This window comes from Muntiacus reevesi, chromosome 1 (genome assembly GCF_963930625.1).
Source record: "Muntiacus reevesi chromosome 1, mMunRee1.1, whole genome shotgun sequence".
Lineage (NCBI taxonomy): Eukaryota > Metazoa > Chordata > Mammalia > Artiodactyla > Cervidae > Muntiacus > Muntiacus reevesi.
In genome coordinates, this window is record NC_089249.1 from 109818670 (window position 1) to 109826795 (window position 8126).

At 45.2% G+C, this 8126-nt stretch overlaps 1 non-coding gene across 1 annotated transcript; it reads left to right on the forward strand.

Annotated features, from left to right (window-relative positions):
- The first annotated feature begins 517 nt into the window (after positions 1-517).
- Positions 518-589, forward strand: TRNAG-UCC (transfer RNA glycine (anticodon UCC)). The gene has a single exon. It is a non-coding gene; the product is annotated as a tRNA-Gly (tRNA).
- The last annotated feature ends 7537 nt before the right edge of the window (positions 590-8126 follow it).

Consider the following 8126-nt stretch of genomic DNA (forward strand, 5'->3'; position numbering starts at 1 on the left):
GTCTCTAACTCTGCCCAGGTTTGGGACCTGAGCACTCATCTCAAACACCTTCTTGCTTTTTAATCTATTTTTCAGCGTGATCTCCCAAGGAACAGACCAAAGAAGAAGAGAAGGAAGAGGATGATAGTGGTTGGGGTGAGGAGCTGATGTCCAGCTTCACAGAGGATTTTACTTCTATTCCATAGTGTAATTAAACATAAAAATACAAGCATTCAGGAAGCCCTCTGAGCCCATCCAAAATCTTTATTCGCCAAAGGCTTAAACCAACAACCTTTCCACCAGCTGCCAAGAGGGCTAGGATAGTTTGGAGGTGGTTTTGCCCAAAGGCTGAGGAATGACCCAGCTGGCCTCTCGAGAGTGCTTCTAGCTTTGAGTCTCTGTCAATTATGTCTTACCTACCTGAGAGCTGTTTTGAATGAATGATTTCAGAGACACTTGTAGTTGCATGGACTGAGATTCAGTGCTCTTTGTGCTGAGCAGACACTGGTGATGAGTGCCTCAGAAAAGGGATGGGACTTCACTGATGGTCCAGTGGAAAGGACTCTGCACTTCCAATGCAGGGGGCCTGGTTCGATCCCTGGTTGGGGAACTAGAATCCCATATCCTGTGTGGCGTGGCCAAAATTTAAAAGAAAAAAAACAAACAAACTGGGGATGATGCAGCCTTTGGCCAGCCTGCTAAGTCCAATCAGTCACTGTCACTGCTCCATTACTGACATGATCGCTGACCTCAGGTCTATGGTGGGCAAGTCCCAAGCACGCATTCCAAGATCTAAGACACTAAGAACCCTCTCCAGAGCAGGGCAGAGACCACCTCAGCAAAGCTATGTGGTCTGGGTCTGGGGCTGTCTCACACGAGGGGCTGAATGGGGTCTGAAATCAGCCTGCACTCTGCTCGCTGAGTCGTGTGCTCACCTGGAGGACACGTTGTCTCTTTCCCGTCTCACACAGGCACCACACTGACTAGTTTCTCCCACCAGGGACACAGCTTCCTTCTTTCTAATCATTTCCCCACATGAATTAAAAAGGAGTCTGAGGCCCCAGCATGAGTGATCGCCCAGGATGGGGACACACCTATAGCAGGCAGATTTGTTCACAGTCCACAAGGCAAAAAGATTTAATTTGTTTTCACACTGAATAGGCTGATTACATTTGACAACTAAATTTCTCATTGTCCTCTCATCAACAAAAAGGAGCCCTAGAGAAAGAACTTGCCTTTTGTTTGATGCAGGAAGTTCACAGTGTTCCTGCGAACTTAGCTTACAACCAGACAAAAAGATTAGGGCTGGGCGTGTGGAGTTGATTCAAAAGCTTAGAGTGAGACCAAAGAAGAGCAAATATAATTTTTCTTTACTTCTTTTCTTATGGCCATGTCAAAATAGACATGTTAATCAACATCTTGAAATCTTTCCTACCTGCACTAGAGGTACCTGAATCTGAGGTCTTGCCAGAGGTTTGCTGCAGTCCAGGCCTCTGGCATGGCCTCTTGGTCACTCTTAAGGGGCACATGGATACCATGAAAGGGGCAAGGCTGGCCACTTCTGATAAGTTGTATCCACTGCAATGACACATAGACTGAGGGCATGGGGCTGATGAGAGCGTTTAGCACATTTGTGCCCCCAAACCTTATTCTGAGTAAGATGGGGAAAGCCTCTCTAGAGATGCTAGAGAAATGAGAAAAGAATTTGGCCTTGAGCTGTTCTCTAGGTCTATTTGATTGAATAACATTAGTAAACAAACACATAAAAATAATATCACAGATGAACAAGCTAGTCTGAATGATGGGGCTGGAGTATCACTTGTTTGCTGTAATTTGAGCAACTCTGCCTCTGAGTTTAACCTTTGCTGTTACTGTGGAACTTCTCTCTAATGGGAAAGGAACATAGTCACTATACCTTAGCAAGAATGAGTCTGTCATCTGGAACCAAGGGAATAAGAAGAGAGGTCAGGGGGTTATATGAGGGTTGGAATGATGTTATGCAAGTTTGTGTACCTGACACACAGTGAGGCCAACAAACCAAAACATCGACTTTTGGAGCAGAGAAAGGTTTATTTCGGGACCATGCAAGGAGATTGAATTGCTTATGCTTAAAAAACCCCAAACTCCTCAAAGTGTTTCCGAAAGCATTTTTTAATGGCCAGGTGAGGGAGAGGTGTCCCAGGGTATGTGATCCTCTCGAGCACAGTTTTCTTTATTTTTTTATTTCTAAAAATTAAAGATATGTAGTATTTATCTTTATTGGAGTATAGGTGCTTTACAATGTTGTGTCAGTTTCAAGTATGATTTTCTGATTGGCTGAAAGTGATCAATCCTTAGGCCCCAAAAGGTCTGGGGACTAGGTGCTCATGATCATCAAGTAGTTAATTTCTTCCATTTGGTGGTGGTTTTTTAGCATCTCAAAAACTCAGGAAGTATGCATCAAACACTATTTTCTGGATACTGGATTTTCTGGATTTCTGGATTTTCTGTAGCAGAGAGGAGCTACAGTAGATATGAGGAGGGGTCTGTCCCAGGAAGGCCCCATCGGGTCCTGCTGGGTCACACGATGATGGGGGACGAGGAAGTGAAGTGGGGAGAATGCCTGATGTGTAAGTTTGGCCCCCTCCTGTGAGCTCACCTGTTCCATGAACTTATTCTGGGTTAGGCTATGTCCAGACTCAGCCTCTGTTTTGCAGCAGGGAGTTAGGAGAGGTGGAATTCCTTGTTTCTGCACAACAGGGGTGCCTCCGACTTCTAGACATAAACAACAATGCCACAGCCTGAGTCAGACATGGGCTGCGGGACCCCACCAGGATCAGGGAACAGCCAGACTGAGAAGGGACTGAGCCTCCCTGAGCAAATCTATTTTGAATTCCAAAGTTAGCCGGAAGCATCTAAGAAAATAAATGCGGCAGAAATAACTGTCAGCAGAACACAGCTGCTCTGTTCTGTGGGATTGGTGCCGACAGAAAGCCCTCCTCTTACACACAGAACAGCACCCAGTAGGATTTGGAGAAAAGAAGCAACAAAACATCCAGAGTGTTTATAACTTTGAGTTATCTGAGTTCCTTGTGTTCCAAAATGTTTTTCTGCACAAAATATCTTAAGTCGTGTGGCAGTCCACACATCGATTTACCTGTCATCCACCCATCATGTACTTACCCACCCATCTGTCTACCTATCCATTCACCTGCCCACCATCCATTCATTCACCCCTCCCTCCATCCATCCCTCCATCCACCAAATGATACTTGATACCTGTAACATATGTCAGTCAGCCACATATACACATCTACTCCCTGGGTGGGCAGAAATTAGATAGCTCCTTTCTTTGGTAAAGGAAAGAGCTGGCAGATATATTAAGGCCCAGTAAGATGCAGTAGATTGTGGTTGTTTATTCACCACGTTGTGTCTGACTGTTTGCGGCCCCATTGACTGCAGCCTGCCAGGCTCCTCTGTCCATGGGATTTTTCAGGCAAGGATACTGGAGTGGGTAGCCATTTTCTACTCTAGCGAATCTTCCCAACCCAGGGACCAAACCGGCATCTCCTGCAGTGAAGGCAGATTCTTTACCACTGAGCCACCAGGGAAGCCCCAAGATACAGTATAGCATAGACATAAATAACACAGGTACTGGAGTTAGCTGTGTTTTAATCATGATTCTGTCACTTTCTAGCCATGCAGGAAAGTTATCTAACCTCTCGTTCAAGTGCCTCAGTTCCACTTCTATAAAGTGAAAAATAATAATAGTTCCTACCCTACAGGACTGTTGTAAGGATGAGACCATGAATGTAAAACGCTTAGCACAGTGCCTGACACATATAATGTGCTCAATGCAAGTTAACCAGTGATGTTCAAAGTAGGAATTTGAACAGAACCACAGTGAAGTCTGCAGCGTCTAAAGAGGTAGTGAGAAAGGGGAATTTCCCAAAATGCAGAAAAATGTGTCAAAGGCCACGACCAAGCTCTGGGGACACTTTACAATGCCCCAGCCTCTGGTCATGGAGAGAGGAAGCTGATGGTGGGGTAGGGGAGAGTTAAAACCTGGGGCTTTTTTCCCCCAATATGTTTGTCTTTATGGACGAGACCCAGCAACAACTCAAGCCAACAGTTCTGTCAAAAAGCATTCTGGTGGGGAAAGCGAGGGAATGGAGAATGTTCCCAGAAGATTAGAGGAAAAGATCAGAAGACCTAGGAGGCAGAAACCTTGCAGGATCCTAAAAAGGGCAGACTGACAGCCAGAGGAGCCTGCAGAGACTTTGAGAGACAAGGCACATCAGAGCCCGAGAGCCTGCGGGGCCCTGGCTCTTCTCTACTAAATATTCCCCAAGGAAGCAGTGATAGAGAGGAGGAGTTAGAGCAGAGACACAGCCTGGGATCAGACTAAGGGTTTCATAGCCATGACCACAGTGATGCCTATAATCCCACCTGAATGTCTGGAGAGAGGAGAGACACTGGTTTAGTATCACCAATTCTGGTGATACAGAGAAGCCAGATACTGTCTCTGGAGGAGAAGTAAGGTAAACACCCTAAAGAAATCCCACCTGGTCTCTGAAAAATGGGAGTTAGGATTGGGAGAGGGGAGGATGCTATGATGAGTAGGAAAAGACTCTTTCTGATCCTGCGACCTGCAATTCAACTTCTCTGGGACTCTTTCTGTATATCTTGAAGATAGAGAGTAGGTGTCTGCACACCCCCTGCCGATGACAGTGGGGCCACCATCTGGCTGCCTCCATGTCAGAGGGACAGGATCAAGGCAAAGCCCGAGGAAGACTGGAGACCCAGGGCAAAGGAAAGAGGATTACTGGAGAATTCCGCCTGCTGGTGGTGGATCTACTCTGGGAGAAAGCCAGGCTACCAGGGAGTTCAGTTAAGTTCAGTTCAGTTGCTCGGTCACGTCTGACTCTTTGTAACCCCATGGACTGTAGCACACCAGGCCTCCCCGTCCATCACCAACTCCGGGAGTTTACTCCGGGATTATTTTCCCCAAATTATCAAAAAAGTAAGAGAGTTCCAGAAAAACATCTACTTCTGCTTTATTGACTATGCCAAAGGCTTTGATTGTGTGGATCACCACAAACTGTGGAAAATTTAAAGAGATGGGAATACCAGACCACCTGACCTGCCTCTTGAGAAACCTGTATGCAGGTCAGGAAGCAACAGTTAGAACTGGACATGGAACAACAGACTGGTTCCAAATAGAAAAAGGAGTACATCAGGGCTGTATATTGTCACCCTGCTTATTTAACTTATATGCAGAGTACATCATGAGAAACGCTGGGCTGGAGGAAGCACAAGCTGGAATCAAGATTGCCAGGAGAAATATCAATAACCTCAGATATGCAGATGACACCACCTTTATGGCTACCAGGGAAGGTGCTGGTTATCTCCAGGCCTACACAGCATAGAGTGCACTGCTTTGAGGGCAGACAGTCCCGAGGTTCCAGCAGGGCTGACCCGAGGATTCTGGGACAAAATGTTTGAGTTTGTCCAGTATGTGTCCTATGCAAGATACACAAAGAATCCCACCTTATCCTTTGAGACTCACCAGGGTTGACTCAAATACCCAATCAAAGGCCCTGGAAAGTACAAATCAACCCAAGACAGTTGCAGATTCTAAGAAGGCTTGTTCGTGTTCAGCCTCGAATCAGGTCCATGTCTGACTCTGCTCCCTGCTCTAGAGCTGCTGTCCTGGCTTTGCATCACAGTGACCTTTGTGGAACTCATTCCCTTCCCTCGGTTTCCGCTAAAAAAGCTGGTTCCACCAGCTTGTGTGAACACTTGTGATATAGGCTCTTCTGAAGGCACAAAGAAGTTGTGGAGGTGGTTACGTTGGAGCAGAGCGACTGACTGAAGATTCTGGAGTAGATTTCCTTGTTTGTAGGGGTTCATTGGCCTCTCAGCAATTAGGGTAGTCATCTTTCTTCTCTCTCCACTCCCCTCCACAACTGGTGAAGACCAAGACACTGATGTAAAAGGTGCATTGGAATAGTTTGATCAAACGTATTGCATCGTGGCTTGGTAAAAGCAATGCTTCTACATCATAACCATGCTGGATTTTTAAATACATGCTTTAAACTATTAACCTCTTAATCAATATTTATAAATTAACACACATTACATGTGATTTGGGACTTCCCTGGTAACTCAGATGGTTCCATCCAATGCAGGAGACATGGATTTGATCCCTGGGTCAGGAAGATCCCCTGGAGTAGGAAATGGCAACCCACTACAGTATTATTGCCTGGACAATCCCATGGACAGCAGAGCCTGGCAGGTTACAGTCCATTGGGTCACAAAGAGTCAGATACAACTAAGTGATTAACATGAACACTGCCTAAATAATAAGCGATTTTAAGTACGTATATGTAATTAAAACAACACATTAACTATTATACACAGATGTGTCTGTTTCATTTATATCCTGACACATTTTTATATTCACAGCAACAAAACCTTAAACACTCACTGGGTAAATGGAGATGCTCTAATATTCAGTTACCTCATCCTTGTTACTTACCCAATGTTTTGTGTCCACTGCTTCACTCTCCTGGAAGTGGTAGCTATATCTCAACACACACTGTCCAGCCCAATGTAACAGTCTGTCCTCAGTCAAAGGTTGTTGAGTTGTTGCTGTTATTTTAGAGATAAGAAATGGCAACTCCAAAGGGTTAAGAGAAGGAGCCAAAGCACACAGCTGTTAATGAACAGAGGTGGCTGATTCTAGAACAGTTTCCAACATCCCAGCCAGGGCACAAGCCACTCTACCAGGCAAGGAATCATTCCTCCTACGCCTTTGGGAGCAGAGCCCCATAGTGAGGCACAGATTCTGCAGAGCCTTGGATTGGAAGCCACAGAGCTGGAGATATCTGGAGACGTGTTTTTCTTGGATATGACCATTGCCCAGGCCACACGTAATTCTGCCCTTTGGATAATTTGTTGTCAATCATGATAGCTGGGAACCAGAATTGGCAACATTTGATTATTTGGTTTAGAAAGTTCCATTTTTTTTTTTTTTTTTTCATTTCAGACATTATCTCTTTTATTTTCACATTCTTTTCAACACATGATAGTAACACTCTCTGTGGCCAGCAATGTGCTTGTGGGGAGAGCACATCCCTGGAAATCACTTTCCAGAGGGGACAAGCTCAGTGGAAAATTTGCAGATGTATGGGAATGTACGGAATGTGAGGAAAAGGGCTTTGACACAACAGGAATTGCAGCAAGGTTGCTCATGCTGCAAGCTGGTGTGGTTTGATTGCCAACAGTAAATTTAATTATGGAATAAAGAAGACTTTTTTAATCATCTTTTTGAGATTTTGGAAACACATTCTCATGAGTTGAAAAAAATGTAGTCTCCAAATATAGTTTGAAAAACAACGCTTTAGACACTTCTGGTGATCCAGTGGTAAAGAATCCACCTTGCAATGCCAGGGACATGGTTCAAATCCCGGTTGGGAACTAAGATCCCTCATGCCTTGGAGCAACTACCAAGCTGGTGCATCACAACTAGAGAGTCCATGTGCCACATTGAAACATCATACATGATGCAAGGAAGATCCTGCATGCCTCAGCTAAGACTCCACGCAGCCAAATTAGTTCATTAATTTAAAAAAAGAAAAACACTTTAAAGGAATGCTAACATTCTCCTAAATAGGAAGTGTATGTGTGCATGTGTGTGTGTGCTCGTGCATGTACATGTTTAAATCTTCCTGACTTCTGGAGAAGTGGACAAGTCAAGCTTTCACAGGCAGAACTGTCTCTGGGTGGAATCATGCCATTGCCGTAGGTTTTTTCCTATCTTGCTGCCTTCCCCCGAGTCAATGGATCAAAAAGTCCTTGTTGACGTCCCACCTCTCCCCATTTTTCTTCCATCCCTCTCTAGACCCTGGCTGGCTCTCAGGGTTGTCCCCCATGAAACAGTCTCCTAGGGATGCAGCTGGGGATGGCACACCTCAATGAAGTGATTAGATCCCAGACCTTAAGGATGAGAGAGACCTCAGAGAATCCTCTGAGGCAAGGCCTTCATTGTACACATGGAAAAAGGCTTAAGGAACAAGGGCCTGAATTGTCAGTGGGGACATGAGGGTGGACTCTGATAATGATGTTTGGGGGTTCCTTAGTGCTTCCCCAGAACCCAGGACAGC